This window comes from Neolamprologus brichardi, chromosome 23, assembly GCF_056152115.1.
Source record: "Neolamprologus brichardi isolate AB-2024 chromosome 23, ASM5615211v1, whole genome shotgun sequence".
Taxonomy (NCBI): domain Eukaryota; kingdom Metazoa; phylum Chordata; class Actinopteri; order Cichliformes; family Cichlidae; genus Neolamprologus; species Neolamprologus brichardi.
In genome coordinates this window covers 40,144,981-40,167,897 of record NC_142125.1, presented here as the reverse complement: position 1 = coordinate 40,167,897, position 22,917 = coordinate 40,144,981, and the positions used below count along the sequence as shown (strand labels likewise).

Sequence of the window (22,917 nt, the reverse complement as noted above, 5' to 3'; positions counted from 1 at the left end):
GATAAAGAAGCATATTGAAATTGCATGTGTGAAAATCGACGGTGTTCTTCAACCTGTACACTTCGAATGCTGCTGTTGATTTGAGAACTGCTCTGTACTCACTGTGATCTTTCTATCATTGTTTCATGATGTTGCTTTGGATTTCTTCAGATTTGGAGTTCTTAAGACTTTGTAAAGTTTGCATAAATAATAATGGGAATATTATTATTAAGGAAATATGGAAGAATTGTTTGTAAGTGAATGTGGAAAAATATCACAATCACAAGAGTTATGGAAACAACTTTTGACTGTCTTGTCTCACTTGCATAAGTAAACATTACATTCTGACATTTTTTCTAACTGGCTGTTCATCCTGTTCTCTCAGATCACAGACATCGATTGTCTTTCAGCATTCAATAAATAATCTACAAAAAAACAAGTTGCTGCTCCAGAGAATTTTTTATACTTAAAACAAAGCTCTTGTGAAACCACAAACACTCGCTGGTTTTAAAATCATTGATGAAGAGAGGGGCTACAGATTTTTTCTTAGTGCTGAGGTCTGAGTTAGTGCTGGAGTTCATCTGGACTGCATTGGATTTCTATCTGCTCCATGTGTGGGAATAAGCAGAGACAACTAACAAAGAACTTTCAGCAGTAGGGCTGGGCAATGTATCGAGCTTTTAAATATATCGATATATATGTGACAATATCGTTTACATCAATATTGTCTATGTTACATTATAATTATACTTGTGGAGCCCCAATTTTGCTTCTCTTTCATCCACTTTTGTCTCTACGCAACGTTACTCCGCCTCGCCTCTCTCCTTCACTGAACACAACTCCCCCTCCCCCATCACTTCACCTGCAGGCAGCACAAGATGGACGCGGCAGCTATCAAAGAGGAGCTGGTTGGTAAAAAGAAAACATTTAAAAATCTCCCTGGTTGAATGAGTTCTCACCCCGTGGGGCAAAGCAAGACCTTTGGTGCCGTATGCAGTGAGATAGCTTCTATAATCCAGAGGGACAGCCTCTGTTTGGATTAGCGAAGCAGACAAACAGCTGGTCATATAAACGCACATTCTGAGTGCGCTCAATGTAGGTGCGTAGCACACGCACTGGACAAAGAGAATGCATCCTCCTCTGCTATAGTGATGGGATTTCCGTCTCTTTTTAGAGAACCGGCTCTTTCGGCTCCCAACCGGCTCTTCAGGTTGTTTTGTTGCTTTAATTAATTTATTATTAAGAATAATATAAAATTATACACAAAAGGAATTACTAATGTAAAAAAAAGTGTTTTATTTATATTTATTTATATATAAATATATGTGGTGGCCCCTAGAGACAAAACACATACAAATTCCAAAACACATTGCTAGCGTTAACTGAACTTCCAAAAGAGAGCTACCTAAATCACTTAAATTACACAATTGAAAGCATATGTGTATTGTTTGTGTATTTATACACAAGCACTCATATATATTCAAATCATTTAAAAAAATGTTCATTTACCTGTTATTACCACACACCAAATCTGGTCGTTGGTACTTGCTGGCTTGTGTAGCCACGAGGTAACAAAAGCTCAACACTGCCCCCTAGCATCCTGGAGCACTTCTGTTGTCTTTTGTACGTGTTTTGTCTCTAGGGGCCACCGTAAATATACTTTTATTTATTCACTCCACATAAAATGTAATAAATAAATCATATAATACAAAAATCAACTATTCACATTTCAATTTTTAACTGTTTAAATTTTCAGCTTTTTTCTTTTAAACTAATTTAAAGTGAAACAACACAAAACACTGCAAACCACAACACAATTAAATATAAATTAAAATATGAAAACAAAAGAACATGCATATTCTCTGTCATATGGGCCTGCATGAATAAACTTTCTGAATCCTTTATCATCGGCAACTGAAAATAGTTGTGGATGATTACTATACCTTTCTAATGTGACGTTGTTGTCTCTGGCTCTCTTTCTCTCTCTCTCCCTCCCGCTCTGTTCCTGTGCTACTGAATGTAACTACCGCCCCTCCCCCCTCTGCCCAGCGCAAAGTACAGGCCGCGCGTGCGGAGTGAAGCGGGAAAAAAGTGTGAGAGAGGATGAGAGAAAGAAAAAAAACCACAGCTTGCGATAAGGAGCCGGCTCGCGTCGTTCACGTCAAAGATCCGGCTCTAAGAGCCATTTTGTTCGTGACCAACACATCACTTCTCTGCTCCTCAGATGCAAAAGGAGGGGAGAAAAAGCTCAGCAACTCAAACTCCATTGAGCTATAAGATACCGGCATGATCTTGGGAAAATAGGCAGCATCTGGATGTAATACGACCTTGTGGCCATCAGGAGAGAACTGTGTGCAGGACGGATGCACAGACAGCGCATGAAGGTCACCCACTCGCTTTACCGAAGCCAAAGCGAGAAGTAATGCAGTCTTATATGAAAGAAATTTCATATCCACAGACTCAATGGGTTCAAACGGGGGGCTACAAAGGGCCTCCAGCACCAAAGACAAGTCCCAAGCAAGGACACTGGACTTAAGCACAGGTCTCAGCCGGCGAACCCCTTTCAGAAAACGTAAGGCAAGGGAATTTGCACCTGGTGTCACCCCGTCAAAGCTAATATGACAAGCAGATATAGCTGCTAAATAAATCTTAATTGTCGTAGATGAAAGGCCCTTTTCCCACAGCTCCTGTCAAAACATCCACAATAGAGGTCTAAGAAGCTTGGAAAGAAAAGCGTCTGGACTTCTTTAGATTGCTTGAAGATGTTTCACCTCTCATCTGGAGAGGTTCTTCAGAACTGACGAAGCTTCTTGACTACGATGACCTGGATGACTGAGAACCTTCACAGACATATCCACAATAGAGCACTGAAATGGGAGAGTGTGGCAGTCCTGGCACCATTGCTCGAAGGCTCGCCATTTGTAAGCGTACAAGCCTCTAGTAGATGAGGCCCTAGCGCTCTGAATTGTCGCTATCACACTAGGTGGCAAACCCTTAGCAATCAAGTTTAACCTCTCAGCAGGTAATCATGAAGGTGCCACAGATCCAGGTGAACCACTTCTCCTCCCGCCTGAGAGAGGAAGTCCCTGCGGAGAGGAAGCTGCCAAGGACCCGCTGCTAGCAGGCTGATTATCTCTGCATACCACGGCCTTGTGGGCCACCAAGGGTCCACTAGAATCAGAGAGAGGAACTGCCAACGCACTCTCTCTAGAACTGGAGATATCATTTCCACTGATGGAAAAGTAATAAAGGAGCACGTCTGGCCATTGGTGCGCTAGTGCGTCCAAGCCCAAGGGTGCATCGTGGTCGATTATGGAGAAGAACAGGGGGCAGTGAGTATTTATCCTGGAAGCAAAAAGATCTATTTGCGCCTTGCCAAATAGATCCCAAATCTGAGCCACTATTAAAGAAGACCCCCCTTGGGCTCCCTCCAAGGAGCTAGCACGCAAAGACGTGGTTACCTTCAGCCTCCTCCAGAGGTGATGCGATGCACACAGGCAGTGAGAGAGAGTCCTACCTTGAAACTCTCTCATTTTTAACAGTCCAAGTGGCACTACGGCGATCATAGATGCCATCAGATGAGTCATCCAGACTGCTGACCCATCATCCACGTGCCCTAATCAGGTAACAGTTCAAATGGCTGTTTTGTTGAGTCCCACATATTGGGCACATTTATATATGTGTCATATTCTTAATCTGTCGCAGCAGTCACGATGCTGCTTATAAATTATATTCAGACTGATCAGTCTTCACGGATGTCCCCAAAAGAAGTAAAGCTCCAAATGTTTATGCTGTTGTTTCTTCAGTTATATATTTTGAAATGCAGGCATCTGATGTTCCGGTTATGTAGCCTAATGTAATGCAGTCATTGCTCTCACTGCTACTGCTGCAGAGATCAGGTTCAAAAACTGTGTGGGCCCCACCCATGCACACACCAGAATGAATAAACCCTTCCTGTATAAACGCAGTCCCTCGAGACGTGACTGCCCCTCAGCGTCTGTTTATTACACCAAAGCAAGTTTGACAACAAAAAGAATAAATGGCTCTCTGTTGATTGTTGATGTGTTTCTATGCACAAGCACCCTGTGATGTTAATGATGACCATGTCTCTTAATTTGAAATGACTCCCACAAAGATACATTTTTGTTTTTAATGTGCTTTAAATTCTATTAACAGCTCTCTGATATACATTAGCATTATAATATTAGGGAGAAAACTGGCCGTCCCTGTTCAGTCATTAATAATAAATAACCTCTTAGTTCACTTGCCTCAGGTCTGCTGTGTTCACGACATCAGCGGAGCGGGAGGTGGCTTACTGGGCTTAAGCCCGGGTTGTTGTTTCAGAAGCCCGGGGTCTTTTGGAGTGTAATTTGTTTCATAGTTAGATGCCTGACTGACAACTGTATAAAACAAAAACGACACACAATATTCGAAGCACATAGCGCACAGTCCTAAATTCCCCCTAATTTCGCTATGATCCGAGCTCAGGCACTAGTGATGTGCGGATCGATCCTGAAATATCGATTCCTCTGATACCAATCATTTATGTTCTAGAATCGATTCTCACATTAAAATATCGATATTTTAGTAATTTAGAATAAATTTGTAGTTTATCATTAACAGGAACACATTGGAAAGAAACTATAACATTCGGATTGTCTACATTCAAAGGAACTAGGAAGGAAGGAAGGCTGTATAAATGTCTCGCAGCCACTGGCGTGCGCACTCACAACAATGGCTGAGCGTAATTGGAGTCATGTGCGGACGTATTTTACCTCCACAAACAGCTGAGACGTGGTTTGCGATACATGTGGCAAAAAAGTGCTCCAAGAGTGAGGTGTTGTGGCCACATTGAAAAGGGCTGTGGGGGGTAAATACATTTTACAGGGTTTATTTATCGGATAAAATACATTAAATGTCACCATTATTATTGGCCGGCCCGGAAACAGCGGGAGTGTCCAAATTCAGAGGCTGCTTCCACCTGAGGACCCGGCCTTCGCGGTCTAAAGAAAGCCGGGTAGTACGTCACGAGCTCCCTCGGTGGAGTGAAACTCTGCCGTCTGCTCCTTGCTATCTAAAATATAACAGGCACTGACGTAAACTCTCGACCGTCTCACACTTTGTTTAATCATTTTCTGTTTCTTCAGCTGTGTGAAAACCCCGGAGGAACCCTCCCGAGGGATTAATAAAGTTAAATTTAATTTAATCTAATCTAATAACTTTAATCTCAGCCAAACCGATTTACTCACGAACAAATAAAACACTGAAAAAGCCAAACAATAACATTTTTAAGTTATCAAAGTGACTTATATATCATGTTTAACCCGAGTAGTGAAAGACCGCGGGGTTTGAAGACGATGTGTTGGTCGGCCCCCACCCATGCACACACCAGAAGTTGCTGCCGCCATTGTTGGAGACTGGAACTGGCTGGGCCGCGCTATGAATTCTGCGATATGGTTTTTCAATTTTGTTGTCCGGGTGGAAAGGAGGAGAGGGACAGGTGCTGCTAGGGCGAGACAGACGTCTCTCACGGAGTCCTTTAGTGCTGCAGGCAGGCAAGGTGTTCAAATAGCCACAACTTCAGTTTTTTTATTTCTATAAGATGAACTCTGCATTATTAAGTGATAAGAACAAGTAATCTGATGTCCTGTAATCATTATGATGCTATAATTTGAGATACAATAAATAAAATAAGTTTTTGTACAAAGTATCGGTATCGGATCAGTATCGTCGATACCACCCTGAATATTACTTGGTATTACTTGGTAAAGGAAATCAGTGGTATCACACATCACTATCAGGCACTAGCCGACTGAGCAGAGGCAGAGCCAGACATCAGGGCTTTGGAGCCACGCCCCCTCCCGCCATGCCAGTAGGCCAAACAAAGCACACGGAAACGTCAGCTATGGTTCGTACGTACTGTGTTGTCGGTTGCAACGTTAGATCACACCATAGGGAATGCAAGAAGCTGGAAAATGGGCTCTCATTTCATCGTTTCCTCTCCTGGAGGCAACGGGAGGAATCTCATGTATCCGATATTACTAAACGAAGACGTCAGGCTTGGATTGCAACGGTGAGACTCGGACAAGGCGAGTGCAACGAAAGCGAAAAAGAGCACCCAAAAACATACAAAATTGCGCTCATTGTACGCTAATCTGCACATAACTTTCAGATGAATCACGCACCTGGAATACTGGTATACATTTACCTTATGTGCATACACTAATTTTATCTTACAGGCTTTCGTTATGCAGCTGCAGAGTCTGAAGGTGTGCCCCGTGCAGAAGTAATCCCGTCGTTAAGTCTGACGTCACTAGCCGTTCTGGGCCTAAACTCGCTGCAGGTCCATATATCAAACGATCACTATGGCATTACTGAGAGTTGAAAAACTGTCTAAATTCTTTCATCTTTAATAAAATGATCAGCGTTCTGCTCTACCAGGTGTAACAATTGAGTTTAACATCCAGGCATCCATGAAAACGGAATTTATTTATTTAACGGAGTTAGAAGTTAGCAGGAAGTTAGCTCGCTAGCTTCTATCTAAATACAATAAAGCATGTCCTGACTGCGGGGTTTTGGAAACAAATTAAAACGTACAGCTCTGTTATCACTTCCAACATAAATGAAGACAGAAAACTAAACAGCAGTGACGTTTGTAGGGTTACTGAAGTTTGGCTAGCTGGTATATGATGTGCTACGTGACCGCTAGCGACACAGCTATGTGAGCATAATATAAACAAGCTAACTTTTTTCCCACTCGATAAAAGTTAACGTGAGTGTTCTCGGTGGTCAGGAACAAATGTAATCGCATGGCAGGATGCTGTAAAAGGACCAAACTTCAGCCAGGAGAACAACTGAGATAATCCATCCACAATACGAGGTTAGTTATTCACATACTGCTCCATGGGCTGGGCTGTAGTTACATCCTAAGGTTTTAAAAACTGAGCTTAAATAAATAATTAGCGGTAATAAAAGCCGAGGGAGATCAACAGTGATCACTGACTGTTTTAGGAGCTTTTTGAGATTAAATAGAAGAAAATACAAAACATTAAACATGTTAACAACACAAAAGCCATATTAAACGCAGACTACTTTAGGCCCGGAAGTAGGATTCGTCACATCATCACTTAACGACCGGATAGATGAAGATCTGACAGAAGACCAACAACAAAATCACCATGTCACAGAGGCTGTGGACAGGAGTTACTCATATCATGTGAGGGTGAAGACAAAACACTGCTTGATAGGAATGTTAAGGTGTGCTGTGTTTTGGTGAACATGTGCCCCACTGTGGTTGTCAAACCAGGGCCAAATGAAACTTGCTCTTGTTGAATATTCATAAAACTGCTGTGTTGCATGCACAGTTCATTGTAAATAATTGTACTTTCTGTAAAGTGGTTTCAATAAAACAGAAATTAAAAGTATGTTTTGTTTTGTTTTTTTTATTCAAGATCTGTTCACATGTACTTAGCAAGTACATGTGCAGGTACACATGAAATGCAAACTATTTACATGGCAACGCACAGCTGGCATCAATCGTGAATCGTTCATCTAGAGCAATTTTGGGGGCAGCTGCTGAGGAGAAGTCAATGTTATGTGCAACCTCTGGCCCTCTGATCTAAGGGGGACTCTTTGGTCTTCTTCCAGTCCTTGGCAAAGTGGTAACACATTAAAACAACTTGTAATTACAAACGATTGTTTGAACCGAATCTGTAAGTGTATAAAAATGGCTTAAAATGGTTTACAGTGAGTTCCTTGGACTTTCTGTTGTTCTAAATATTGGTCAATCCAACAAGTGCTTTTAAGCTAATCCTTTTTACGCTTTGAAGAGAAACTAAGCATATGCTTAAGAACAAAAACACCTTAAATGAGAATAATAGAAATTTTCCTTTACAACTTCTACTCAAGTACAATCAATAAACAAAACCACAGACTCTTTGATGTTTGTTTTGAAGAAAAAGTAATTTCCTGTAAATGTTTATCTGTGTGAGATTTTTCAGAAAACATCAATTTTGTTTAAACGTGAGATACATGGCCTATTCTTTCCTTGTTCTACTTTTGTCTCATTATTAATCTGATTACTGTGGAAGACAAGATGGAAATATAATATTCTCATGTTAAAAAGATAGAAAAAAGATTTTATTACCCAGAAATCTAACTGTTCATGCCTTTGAGCATAAACATGAGCAGCAGCGCCCTCTGCAGTTTGTGTGTGGAAGTGCAAAAGCTTACAGCACCTGGTATTCCCAGGCGGTCTCCCATCCAAGTACTGACCAGGCCCGACCCTGCTTAGCTTCCGAGATCAGACGAGATCGGGCGTGTTCAGGGTGGTATGGCCGTAAGCGAGGGAAGCCCGCTATAAAACACCTTTTATACTTGGCAAATGTCACACAGTTTCAAATATAGTATTGTGTTAAATTCCATATGTTACAGCGAAAGCATGCAGCTATTCGTTGTTAACTGCAGCTTCAACACTGAGCTGCAAAAATGCTTTTCCCACAGTAACGTCACCATAATAACATTTGTTAGATCATTATAGAACCGTGTGTTTTGTAATTCAAACGTTTTTGTCGTTTGGAGACTTTAACTTCTATATAGAAGAGAAAACATGTGCATGTGTCGCTACAGCATGTATAAAAATGCTGTTTCTGAGCTTTGCTTTCGCTTACGGCCATACCACCCTGAACACGCCCGATCTCGTCTGATCTCGGAAGCTAAGCAGGGTCGGGCCTGGTCAGTACTTGGATGGGAGACCGCCTGGGAATACCAGGTGCTGTAAGCTTTTGCACTTCCACACACAAACTGCAGAGGGCGCTAAAACTGTCACTCCTTCCTGTAGTCTCTAGTTTCCTCCTGCTTTCCTTGAAGCACAAAAGCGCCTCGCTGATCATTTCCTAGATGCTAATCAAGGAATATTTAAGTTATGTTTCCTTTTGACAGTAACTACTATAAAACCTAAAGCAGCACCTCACTGTCAATAATAGATTAAATGAACAAATCACATTACTATTGCAGAGTATAACATGGAGACATGAAGTAAGTTAGAGAAAAAAATAAAAACAAGATGTGACATGTTGAATTTAATATAATTATAAAAAACAGAAACAGTTTTGGTTTATAGTTTACAGAGAATTTTACAGGAAAAAATAAAACACTGCGTCATATTCATATAAATGCACCGATCTGACAGACTTGCACAGGGTACAAAGCAAAGGAAGTGTTGAGTTCATCTGCATGGAGCCTGAATGACCGTCTCAGCAGATCATGTATGTGGCATACGGCCAATACTGGACCAATGAGCAAGCTTTACCTCATCCCTGTCCTCTCATCTTAGTATTCATACTGAAGTTTGCATGTTATAGAGTTTTTTTTGTTGTTGTTGTTTTTGGCTGTCATATTTTCCTTTTTAAAAAAACGGCACCTTGAAATATAAAAATGTGCTCGACAGTCCTGCTACTTTAACCACAAATCATTTCCTGAAACTCGGGAAAGTGTCTCTGTTGCTGAAAATCACACATCTTCATCATATTTGGAGGAAGTGGCTTGCAGCTCTGAAATGTTTCTCTGGAGGAGAGAGAAGGACATTTGAGAGATTGATGACTCACAAGAGTCTAATCACATCAGTGCAACCAGTGGTTACTTGTATTAGTTTATTAATTAGAGATGAACCGATCTGATATTACGTATCGGTCCGATACTGACGTAAATCACTGGATCAGATATCAGAAAGAAATTTAAAAAATGTAATCCGATCCATTAAATATCACGAAAGCATCTCACAAAACTTGCGACACGGCGTAACTCAGCTCATAACCTTAGCACGTTGGAGCAGTATGCGTCACGTGATAGAGCGGCTGTGGCGTGCGAGACCTGTCGGCGGTCTGGTTGAGCAGTTGGAGCCTCGCTACCAAACCGGCATTTCATCTTCGAGAAAGTTATGCCAGAGAGAAGTAAAGCAAGTGTGTAAGTTCATCTCTGAATATTTGTAAAGCATTCCCACGTTAAGCTTAACAACCGATATATGGAGCGACTGCCTCTTCTCTCTTTCCAAAGATTCTTTCTTTTGGTTTCAATAGTTCTCATCATGCTGATTGATGTCCAAGGGGTCTCCTTTCCCATAAGTTTGATTCTAATTCCTACCGCGGTGATGTTAAATTGGGGTGAAACGTCATCATAACAGCTTTGACTGACAGCTGCTGTCACGGAGAAACTTGCGTATCTCTGTTCGCGAATAGCAGATAGAGCGTAGGCTCTGAGAGGACGCCCAGCGTTTACGCTACGAAAACACGACCCGATGTGTAAATCAGATCCAACTGAATGTCATCAGAACATATTATATTATGAAATTTGTTTTCTTTTACTAATAAGTCGAGGATGAGGATTTGGAGAAGCACTAAATATAGAAGTTTTCTATCTCTGATGATCAGTTTCAATGGTTGATTGTAAACTCACTTTACTAGTCCTCCTTCTTTATTATTCCATCCAGCAAATCAGCCCCGGAGCATGATCCTACCACCACCATGCTTAACATCTGGTACAGTGTTCTCAGATTTCAAAGGATCACCTTTGATACACCAAACATACTGTTGTCATTGTGGCCATATAGCTCAGTCATTGTCAAGTCTGCCCATAAAGCTGTCTTTCCAGAAGTGGTTGGGATCCTCAGTTCACAGTAATAAGAAATTCCCTCTGATCTAAGGGGGAATCTTTGGTCTTCTTCCAGTCCTTGGCAAAGTGGTAACATATTAAAACAACTTGTAATTACAAACGATTGTTTGAACCGAATCTGTAAGTGTATAAAAATGGCTTAAATGGTTTACGGTGAGTTCCTTGGACTTTCTGTTGTTCTAAATATTGGTCAATCCAACAAGTGCTTTTAAGCTAATCCTTTTTACGCTGCAAAGATAAACTAACACTTGTAGTCAGCCATGATCACTAATGAGAAGTTAATAGGGCTTGTTGAGTTATGAGGTGCAGAACCTTCAGCACCTCATATGAAAAGATTTGACTGTGTGTATGCTTTTGGCACTGTGTGCATTTGAGAAAATCCAAAATAAATTCAAACTTGTTTGTGAAAGCTGTTTTATAAATTTCAGTGGTATATTATTCATGCAATAGGGAGTTGTCTTCTCCAACTACTGGGGCTGAAATAAGTTCATCTAGTTTAGAAACTTCCACTGAACAGTCTATTATAGTGTCAGAACTAAGCATATGCTTAAGAATTTAAACACTTTAAATGAGAATAATAGAAATGTTCCTTTACAGCTTCTACTCAAGTACAATCAATAAAGAAAACCACAGACTCTTTGATGTTTGTTTTGAAGGAAAAGTAATTTCCTGTAAATGTTTATCTGTGTGAGATTTTTCAGAAAACATCAATTTTGTTTAAACGTGAGATACATGGCCTATTCTTTCCTTGTTCTACTTTTGTCTCATCATTAATCTGATTACTGTGGAAGACAAGATGGAAATATAATATTCTCATGTTAAAAAGATAGAAAAAAGATTTTATTACCCAGAAATCTAACTTTTCATGCCTGTGAGCAGAAACATGAGCAGCAGCGCCCTCTGCAGTTTGTGTGTGGAAGTGCAAAAGCTTACAGCACCTGGTAGTCCCAGGCGGTCTCCCATCCAAGTACTGACCAGGCCCGACCCTGCTTAGCTTCCGAAATCAGACGAGATCGGGCGTGTTCAGGGTGGTATGGCCGTAAGCGAGGGAAGCCCGCTATAAAACACCTTTTATACTTAGCAAATGTCACACGGTTTAAAATATAGTATTGTGCCAAGCTTTATATGTTACAGCGAAAGCATGCAGCTATTCGTTGTTAACTGCAGCTTCAACCCTGAGCTGCACAAATACTTTTCCCACAGTAACATCTCCATAATAACACATGTTAGATTATTATAAAACCGTGTGTTTTGTAATTCAAACATTTTTGTCGTTTGGAGACTTTAACTTCTATATAGAAGAGAAAACATGTGCATGTGTCACTACAGCATGTATAAAAATGCTGTTTCTGAGCTCTTCCCTCGCTTACGGCCATACCACCCTGAACACGCCCGATCTCGTCTGATCTCGGAAGCTAAGCAGGGTCGGGCCTGGTCAGTACTTGGATGGGAGACCGCCTGGGAATACCAGGTGCTGTAAGCTTTTGCACTTCCACACACAAACTGCAGAGGGCGCTAAAAGTGTCACTACTCCTTCTTGTATTCTCTAGTCTCCTCCGGAAAACAGCTTTGACTGACAGCTGCAGTCACGGAGAAACTTGCGTATCTCTGTTCGCGAATAGCAGATAGAGCGTAGGCTCTGAGAGGAGGAGCAGCGTTTACGCTACGAAAACACTACCCGATGTGTAAATCAGATCCAACTGAATGTCATCAGAACATATTATATTATGAAATTTGTTTTCTTTTACTAATAAGTCGAGGATGAGGATTTGGAGAAGCACTGAATAGAAGTTTTCTATCTCTGATGATCAGTTTCAATGGTTGATTGTAAACTCACTTTACTAGTCCTCCTTCTTTATTATTCCATCCAGCAAATCAGCCCCGGAGCATGATCCTACCACCACCAGGCTTAACATCTGGTACAGTGTTCTCAGATTTCAAAGGATCACCTTTGATACACCAAACATACTGTTGTCATTGTGGCCATATAGCTCAGTCATTGTCAAGTCTGCCCATAAAGCTGTCTTTCCAGAAGTGGTTGGGATCCTCAGTTCACAGTAATAAGAAATTCCCTCTGATCTAAGGGGGACTCTTTGGTCTTCTTCCAGTCCTTGGCAAAGTGGTAACACATTAAAACAACTTGTAATTACAAACGATTGTTTGAACCGAATCTGTAAGTGTATAAAAATGGCTTAAATGGTTTACGGTGAGTTCCTTGGACTTTCTGTTGTTCTAAATATTGGTCAATCCAACAAGTGCTTTTAAGCGAATCCTTTTTACGCTGCAAAGATAAACTAACACTTGTAGTCAGCCATGATCACTAATGAGAAGTTAATAGGGCTCGTTGAGTTATGAGGTGCAGAACCTCCAGCGCCTCATATGAAAAGATTTGACTGTGTGTATGCTTTTGGCACTGTGTGCATTTGAGAAAATCCAAAATAAATTCAAACTTGTTTGTGAAAGCTGTTTTATAAATTTCAGTGGTATATTATTCATGCAATAGGGAGTTGTCTTCTCCAACTACTGGGGCTGAAATAAGTTCATCTAGTTTAGAAACTTCCACTGAACAGTCTATTATAGTGTCAGAACTAAGCATATGCTTAAGAACTTAAACACTTTAAATGAGAATAATAGAAATGTTCCTTTACAGCTTCTACTCAAGTACAATCAATAAAGAAAACCACAGACTCTTTGATGTTTGTTTTGAAGGAAAAGTAATTTCCTGTAAATGTTTATCTGTGTGAGATTTTTCAGAAAACATCAATTTTGTTTAAACGTGAGATACATGGCCTATTCTTTCCTTGTTCTACTTTTGTCTCATCATTAATCTGATTACTGTTTAAGACAAGATGGAAATATAATATTCTCATGTTAAAAAGATAGAAAAAAGATTTTATTACCCAGAAATCTAACTTTTCATGCCTTTGAGCATAAACATGAGCAGCAGCGCCCTCTGCAGTTTGTGTGTGGAAGTGCAAAAGCTTACAGCACCTGGTATTCCCAGGCGGTCTCCCATCCAAGTACTGACCAGGCCCGACCCTGCTTAGCTTCCGAGATCAGACGAGATCGGGCGTGTTCAGGGTGGTATGGCCGTAAGCGAGAGTTTTGCTATGTAAAGGGCATTTTATAGGTGGCAAATGTCTCACAGTTTGATATATGTTATTGTGCCAAGCTTTATATGTTACAGCGAAAGCATGCAGCTATTCGTTGTTAACTGCAGCTTCAACACTGAGCTGCAAAAATGCTTTTCCCACAGTAACATCTCCATAATAACATATGTTAGATTATTATAGAACCGTGTGTTTTGTAATTCAAACATTTTTGTCGTTTGGAGACTTTAACTTCTCTACAGAAGAGAAAACGTGTGCGTGTGTCGCTACAGCATGTATAAAAATGCTGTTTCTGAGCTTTGCTTTCGCTTACGGCCATACCCTACGGTGGCCCTGAGAGGCCAAACGGACTGCAACTTCAGAAAACACTTGCAAAAAGAAAAATGCTGCAAAAAGAAAAATGCTGCAAAAAGAAAAATGCTGCAAAAAGAAAAACACTTGCAAAAAGAAAAGCGCTGCAAAAAGAAAAGCGCTGCAAAAAGAAAAGCGCTGCAAAAGCACACACAACACAACGGAAATAGGAAAAAACACAACGGAAATGTTTCTGGGGAGACAATAACCAGACGGACCAGTTGACCAAAACATGCTAACAAGTGCACTGGGACTGGGAGACACTTCAACGAAGTGGAAGCAGAGCGGCCAAAGAGTAAACTTTCAAAAGTAAGTTCTGAATATTATGTCACTTATTTATGTGCAAATGTTTAATAACGTGGAACATTAAAACATTACTGTTGGCCACATGCCGGCAAAGTTATAAGACATTAGCGATGTTTGTACTTTCAGCGTTTACTTTGTTTTAAAGTCTTTACTTTATACGCCGTTAGATAGTCGACCTTAATCTTACAGAGAATCTGATGATTTTGTGGATAATTAAAGTCAGTCATATATCCACAAACACAACAGGCTGAAAGTCAGTGATGCTGCTCGGTTTGCAGTCCTGAATATCACGGCACAAGCAGGATTCACTGCACTGTTAATGTTAGCTATGTTATATTGCTGCCTCTGTTCGGTGGTGTTGAGCCAAACGGACTTTAACGTGTGTTTGAACGAGCTGACGGTTCACTCATTGTAGCGACTTCCACAGTCGCTAGAGCCCGGGGATGGAGCCCGCCTATTTGCCTGACGCGCTGTCAACTTTAGCAATAATGCGAGAGGTGGAATTGTTTGCTTGTTTATTAAAGTGTTTACAGAGTAATGTCATTTCGAGATTTGGACTCTTACAACGTCACAGGCTCTAATGTAACAAGACGAAACATGTTGTGCAGCGGTCAACAAAAACTAGGCTACCCAGCCCTCCTCTCTGTCAAAATCAAAACCAGTGAATGACAGACTGACAACGCCCTCTTAATGTCACCGCTAGCACCCACGTGACTCCCATTACACATCACCATAGCAACCAAACAAATGAAACCCCAGTGATCATCAAAAAATTCAATACATTTAATTATGGTTCCTACACTCATTAAGCTGAAAGAAAGATGCTTTAATCACAGCAGTCACACATGTGTCCACTGTACCAGCTGGGAACTCTTCTTGTTCAGCACTCGTAATAACACTAAATCCTCCTGTTTGTAGCAGTGTATACACCTGAGACTGTCACCTGTATGTCTGTCCTGCACTCTGTCTCTGTTTCTTTCTCTCTGATTGTGGAATAAAAGTATGAACATGTATTTATAAGTTACACTTGTGTTTGAATCCTGCAGCTTATCACACATTTGATTTCCATGTGTGACGACTGCAAGTGTCCAGAGTGAGGACAGACTGAGGGACCCACTGCTGCACATCATCTGTGAGGCTTTGCACCCCTGATGATCCACCAGGACAAACTCAGCAGTGTGTGAGGAAGAGGAGGAGGAAGAGCCAGCAGCAGCTGACAGATGGAGAGAATAGACAGACTGTTCCCTGTTTGTGAAGGACTGCTAGGAAAGTTTAACATCACTAACTGTCTGTCCTGAATCAGTCTTATTAGGTAATGTTCAAATAATTTGATCATCCCAGTGTTTGCAGTGTGGGAGAAAGTACTCAGGGCCTTCAAGTTACACACTATGAAAGGAAGAAACAAGTTTAATATTCAGAAACCTAAAGTATGTATCAGCAGCAGAATAGAGCTAAAAATAAATGTTTGTTTCAGTTCTATGAAGCTTTGAGTATTTTGGATCAGTAGCAGTGCTGTGTTTGTTGCATCATATTGCTGTAATTGTTCATATGCTTTATATATTCTGAGCTAAGTTGATCTATAGTGTTACATCATATTCTATAAGGATGTTATGTGTTTGTTTACTTTCTGCCCAGTTTGACACATTTAACAGAAGTCAGCCTGTTTAAGGCTCTGATATCTATTCTGTATGACTTAAAGCAGTTATGACATGGTCTGATTTTCTCACCCAATAAAGGAATATTTCATATATCAGTCTACTCTGTGTGGCGGAAAACTAACACTGCACATGACTCTGAACACACCATCCCCACTGTCAGATATGGTGGTGGCAGCATCATGCTCTGGGGGTGCTTCTCTTCAGCAGGGACAGGGAAGCTAGTCAGAGTTGATGGGAAGATGGATGGAGCCAAATACAGGACAATCTTGGAAGAAAACCTCTTGGAGTCTGCAAAAGACTTGAGACTGGGGCAGAGGTTCACCTTCCAGTAGGACAACGACCCTAAACATAAAGCCAGGGCAACAATGGGATGGTTTAAAACAAAACATATCCATGTGTTAGAATGGCCCAGTCAAAGTCCAGATCTAAATCCAATCGAGAATCTGTGGCAAGATCTGAAAACTGCTGTTCACAAATGCTGTCCATCTAATCTGACTGAGCTGGAGCTGTTTTGCAAAGAAGAATGGGCAAGGATTTCAGTCTGCAGATGTGCAAAGCTGGTAGAGACATAAGGCGAACCGGATTATAAGGAGCACTGTCGATTTCCAGAAACACCAAAGGACTGATTTTTAGAGTGCCTTATTTTTCCAAAAAACACAGTAATAACATAATAAAAACGGGCACTCTGATAGGGGGAAAACTGAGATTTCAGTAAAGCTCAGTCTAAAGCCCTTTCCTAATGATTTCCCTGTAACATTAGTCCTCGAGGTCCCGTCATAGCAGACTACTGTGAGCGCCACCAGACAGTTAGAGACAAAAACGAGACGCTCTTACAGCCAGGAGGCTGCTTAGAGATGAAGCTTGATTAATTTGATTGATTATGTGTGAATAAGTCTTGAGCCTCTCCTCGGTTCTGTACTGAGCCAGATGTTCTTCTTCTTCCTTTCTTTAGACTTTCTGAAGGTCATTTAAAGTTTTTCTTTGGACATTGACTGCTTTTTCACCCATTTTCAGTCCAGTCCTTGTACCTGATCATAGGGCTGTGCGATATGACCAAATTCTCATATCCTGATATAAGACATCTATCGTCCCGATAACGATATAAATCACAAAAATTTAACATTTTCTGTAAATTCTGTGAATCTCGGGCAGCTCGACTTGCGTAAAGTGTTTCCAGCTGTGCGTCGTGTACCTGGAGTCGAGTGTTTTAACCAAAGCATGAAACGATACATTTTTAGACATAAGTTGTAACGGTCGCCGTTTTCTTTGTGAGTATTTATTACACGGCGTGCTGCGGGGAAAAGCCTGTTCTAACGTTTGAGTCTAAGGTTTATTTTTTACCTGGCGGCTCTTTTTTAATTCTCATCCGTAAACACTCTGCATCTTTCACGTGATTCAGTTTATTTTGAAAAGTCTCAACAGGATCTTGAGCTTTATTGTGAAAGGTTTATGTGGAACATAAATAAGCGGACACCGGTGGTTTTACCGTCGTTGTTGCTAACGACAACGCATAAAAACAGTCGCTTGTCCGTCCGTAGTGTGGTTATATTAAATATAAGAGAAAGAGAGAACTTTAAGAAATGAATATAGCCACTAAAATGGTGAAAAAAATATTGCCGTAAAGTTTATTTTGCGACACCACGAAACAAACGATAGCGTAAAATGAAACGATAGATGTTTTTATATCGTCATCCGATATATATATCATTATATCGAACAGCCCTACCTGATCACTTTCAGAGCGATATTTTTGTGTTTTTGGGGGGGTTAAACCACTTAACCTTACTCAAGGGACAAACCCGAGTTGTCAAATACAATACAAAACACACAACTTAGCAAAGAACCAATTTTAAATTTTATCTTTAGGTACTTCGTTACTAGCAACCTGTCACAGAAACACACCATTTCCTCTGAGTTCTTTGGATTGGAAAAGTAGGAGACAGAAAAAAGGGGACAGGCTGAAAAATCTATCTACAATGGAGGAACAATACCTGAAAGTCATGTCAAAAAAAATTCAGCAAACACCTGACACAGGACCTGAAAGATGCACTTGGTCCTTCAGTTGGTCCATCTAGTGTTCAAAAAACAGCAGGAGCTCGGTGTGAGGCCACAGTGGGCCAAAAAACACACACAAGATGACCTCCAGCAAGGACAAAATGTATCTGGACGTCTCTGTGAGCATCTGTCCAGCACTCAGACGAGGACCCGGTGCATCGTCTGTGTCTCATCTCAGCCAGTTTACTTACAAACTCTTTAAGTTTGAATTTTAAAGCTGACAATGTGCTCAGGGCAGTGATATTTAAAATGAAGGTAAACTATTCCAATCTCTGGAGCCCCAACTGTGTATCTCACACACACACACAGTCCTGAATTCATTACTGAAGTCTCATCCAGACGTTCAATGTGTACACAAAGGAATTCTTCGGCAGGAGGTGAAAGAAAATGGCCCACAAGTTAATCCAAAAGGACGGTTTTATCAACAATGGCCACCAGCGGTGATATTGGCACCTGTGACAAGGTTGAAAAGAACTGTGGGTAATTTGGTGTCACAAAATGCAGCACACACACACACACACACACACACACACACACACACACACGCTAAGTTCTCCTCCTTGTCTCAGCCCAACCGTTGAGCGCGATGACAAATAGAGCCGCAGAATTGTGCTGCTCTGTAATTAAATTGAGACGTGGAGTCAAAATTCCCACCTAGATTGAGTGAGATGAAATATAAATCGGCTCTCCTCTAACTGACTTTATAGAAATAATTACATAAGCTGCATTTATAAATGTTATTAAATAACAGCAGCACACGAGAACTAAAGTGTAATCCCAGCACATTTCGCTTCGCTTGCACTGATTCTTTAGAGATGACGACTGTGGTGGGTAATTAAGGGCAAACAATATACAAGTCGCATGAAAAATGGAGGCCGCATTACCTTTCCAAAGCTTCCTTTCCCGATGGCCCGCAGTATCTGGAAGTGGTCAAAGTTTACTGTGGAGAAAATGAGAAGCAGTTAGTGAGAACGTGTCAGTTTGAGCTGAGCTATAAAACAGGGAGCATGACATGTACAGCACTGTGCAAAAGTCTTGAGCCATCCCTCATTTGCTTCCAGGGATCTGGACTTCCCTGTAATCTTTAAAGTGGTATTAAGGAATAGCTCTCCAGGCTTTTTAGAGTGTTTCTGATTTTTAATCCAGGGCTTGTATTTGACCAGTTTTTGTCTGTTAAGACCCTTCAAACTAATCTGTGAAACATTCAAACATAAACAGACACCTAAGTCAGAGAAAGGACCAGAAAACTTAACAAAGAACCAATTTTAAATTGTATCTTTACACATTTACTTGCAGCCTATTGCAAAAAAACAAAACCCCACATCATTTGTTCTCACTTCTTTTGTTAAAGAATGCAGTTAATAACACCGTTAACACAGACTGACCTGGCAAAACATGAAAAAAATAAGACTTTTGCTCGGTACTGTATGAGAAATGGAAATCCAGACTCTTTCTGTGCACTTCATAATGTATCGCTGCACTTTGGCATTACTGTGAAGATTAAATGTTTTTTTCAAAGAATTAAAAAGTCGGAGCGCAGTGGGAGAGAATAATGTGTGTGTTGGATAATGAAACGGGAAAGACTGAAAGGTAGAAATAATGAATCACAACAGTCAAAAAGTGAAAAAACAAAAACATTTTCCCTGGAGGATCTGTGCAGTGACACACCGTCACAGTATCGACGACTAGCAAGCAAAACAAAACCCCAGAAATAACATTTATTAAATGAAGACTCAGCTAAACCTTTTTTAAACTTCACATCTGAATGACAAATAACACACGCAGCACATAGAAACAAATATCTAAAATGAGTTAGATCCCAGAAAGTTAGACAAGCTTTCATAAGTTTTATGATCGACTTTTACGAGATTGAATTTGAGCAAGTAAAGACATTTCACAGCTCAGAGGCAGGAGAGTTGTACTTCAGAAAGACATCCAGCTCAGAGCGCTCAACTCATTCATCTTACTTTATTTTCCTATTTCAGTATGCATAATAACACAGCCAGATGTTTTCATTCATTGCCACTGAAGCAGATGCATGTGTGTGTTCTGCAGACTGATTGAATCCTTCTGTACGCAGCTTAAAATGAGTCCTGAGGAAAAAGGTTGAATGGAAGTGGTGAGGAAGAGTGTCATGTTTTTTTCCTCTGTAATAAATAAACTAAATAATAAGCACAAATATTTTTGTTTTCCAAATATATTTTTTATGAGCGCTGAACATGTGATCAAGATTAGACGATAAATCGATAAATACAAGATTAATTTCACTATTCTGCTGTATTTCTACTTAACACCTACCTGACTCACTTTTGAATTAAATTAATGCAACATGTGAGACTAATATTTGTAATCAGATCTTAATTTATGCAAAAATATCCATCATAGACCCGAGAAAAAAGCGTGAATAAAAAGAACACCCAATCCATGATATTAAAAAAGCCTTGATCATTAATAGCAAGTCTTTTTAATATCAACCAATAAGAGTAAAGTTAGCTTAAAGGCAAAACCCCTGTTTTTCAGGCAGAGGAGAAAAAGAGGAGCTTTGTTTAAGATGAAGAAGCATGCAAAGCTACTCTAGTAGAGTCCAAGAATAAGAATATCATGTTGGAAACGAACATGAGGATGATCAAAACACATTCCCTCCAACAAATAAATACTATAGAGAGCGGAGCTGCTTCATCATTTAAAAAAAACAACGTCTTTGGCACAAACACAAGCGCTCAGGAATCAGATTAACCAACAACAGACAAGATTTGTTTCAACAAGTAAAGAGTAATGAGCTAACACTGAGTAACTGTTGCCAGTAAAATCAACAGTTGCTAACTTTCACATGCAGCAGCTCATTAAGACACTTAAAATAAATCAAATAAAGACATTTAAATGTTGGTTGTATTTTCCTTCCCGATGCATGTGAAAGGTTAAGACTTACATCTCCAAATGTAGTGGAACTGATTTGAACCAGAGGACTCAGCCACACTGTTACTATGTACTGCATAAACACGTTTACCGATGAAGGTAAATCGGACGCTGTCCTGATTGTGTGGCTAAATTTTGTGCTGAAAGCATCAAATCAATTTAATATGATTAACTTGCTATGAGAGGTTTTTACTCCAAGTGTGACTTTTTCTGGGTTCATACACCTTTCAGGGTCAAATTCAAGCACTTTGTAAGCACGTTTAATGTCCATTTTCAAACTTTTCCAGCACATTACCATAAAAAGGATGCATATTTCACTTCGCATCACCTGAGTAAGACCATGTGAAAGGCCAAATTAATACGTTTTTCATCAGATATTGATGCTTCTTTCTTATGTGACACAAAAAATAGGAGGAGACAGATCTTTGCTTGTGTTGTTTTTTTAAGTTTATTCATTCAAAACTAACTGTAAGACGCTTAACTACATTGCAGTCTGTGTTATTGTTGTAGACCTAATTATCACCTTTAAAGTGTTTGTGCTAATAACATCATGTAGAGTAAGACAGGCATAGAGAACAGCACTGACTGGGAAAGGCTTTGAACAGATGAAATACTCAGATCAATTAAACACTTTAAAAATGCACAAGCGTCTTTCAAAAACCTATTTATTTAATCTATCATCATTGATATTATTATGTACAGTTATAATGTACTGTTCATCTCACTTAAATAAACAGGCAGCCTTAAAGTGTGAAATAGTCACTTGTCTACTGTCTCAGTGGCTGATAGTGTCCCACAGGCCTCAATGTGAGCTTGAAGACATTATGTTTAAATTGTTTAATGATAAACAGATTTTGAATGAAAGCGAGGAAACTTCGGTAGCACAAAAAAGTGCCTATTCTTTGTTCCCATATGGTTCAGTCATATTACCGTTATTTCCCCCTAAGGTGTTCCCAAAGACACCAGGTTAATACTTGAAAAAGCTGCAGCAACACACAAAAATATCATCAATATTCTGTTTCCTTGGTGACAACGTCTCTTTTAGCCTTCAATCAGAAAGCTTGAGTTGGCTAGTTAAGCATCGGGCTAACGTTTAAAGCTTTCACTCGAGGGAAGTAACTCGTATTACTGCTACTGCTGTGTAATCTTAGTTAAATTCACAGCATATTCTAGAAGTTACCCTGCAATAACTAACTGTTAGAATAGCGGCACCGTATTGTATCGCACTGAGTGCACTTCAATCCTTTATCTCGCGAGTTTGCTAGCTAGCAAAATAATAATACCAATTTTAAAAAATAACATGTGTAACGTACACACCCGAGAAAATTATTTACTAGGACTTACGCAAACTCCCCCGTGGTGAAAACGTACAAATCCTTCTTGTATTTTTCGTTTTCCACCAAACACTCATTAAAACGGAAACCTCCAGGCACGTTAGTGCGCTCACCCCCGACTGATCAGGGAGTGGGTGGGGGGGTCACACATTGAAACAGACTAACGTGCAGAGGTACAAGGCAGCCCAGGCAGAGAAATGTAGCTTTTATACTTTGCGACTCATTTTATTTCTCTATCTGATAAGAAAACTATTCAATCAGATAGTTATTTGTGGTGAATGAAATACGGTTACAGTTTCAAGAAGTTTTAAGCACCAAATCCAAAATCCAAGCACTGCAATATTAAAATCCAATTCAATTTCTTGTTTGCTCTACGACATGACTATATACAGAAAAGCTTGACATGGTATGGAAAAAAAAAAAAAAAAAACGAAAAAAATACAAATACACGAACAAAAAATGTTTTAACTGTCAGTTTCGTCATTTTAAAATTTTCCAAAACTAACATTTTCTTTGATTGACTGATATTAAATTGATTAG

The 22,917-nt window shown here is 40.0% G+C and overlaps 5 non-coding genes across 5 annotated transcripts; 2 read left to right on the top strand and 3 right to left on the bottom strand.

Moving 5' to 3' along the window:
* Positions 1-8,204: 8,204 nt before the first annotated feature.
* Positions 8,205-8,323, bottom strand: LOC148096388 (5S ribosomal RNA). The gene has a single exon (XR_015717252.1). It is a non-coding gene; the product is annotated as a 5S ribosomal RNA (ribosomal RNA).
* Positions 8,324-8,642: 319 nt separating this feature from the next.
* LOC148096387 (5S ribosomal RNA) lies at positions 8,643-8,761 on the top strand. Its single transcript, XR_015717251.1, has one exon. It is a non-coding gene; the product is annotated as a 5S ribosomal RNA (ribosomal RNA).
* Positions 8,762-11,573: 2,812 nt separating this feature from the next.
* On the bottom strand, positions 11,574-11,692 carry LOC148096386 (5S ribosomal RNA). The gene has a single exon (XR_015717329.1). It is a non-coding gene; the product is annotated as a 5S ribosomal RNA (ribosomal RNA).
* Positions 11,693-12,011: 319 nt separating this feature from the next.
* LOC148096385 (5S ribosomal RNA) lies at positions 12,012-12,130 on the top strand. The gene has a single exon (XR_015717250.1). It is a non-coding gene; the product is annotated as a 5S ribosomal RNA (ribosomal RNA).
* A 1,496-nt stretch (positions 12,131-13,626) lies between these two features.
* Positions 13,627-13,745, bottom strand: LOC148096384 (5S ribosomal RNA). The gene has a single exon (XR_015717249.1). It is a non-coding gene; the product is annotated as a 5S ribosomal RNA (ribosomal RNA).
* Between the last annotated feature and the right edge of the window lie 9,172 nt (positions 13,746-22,917).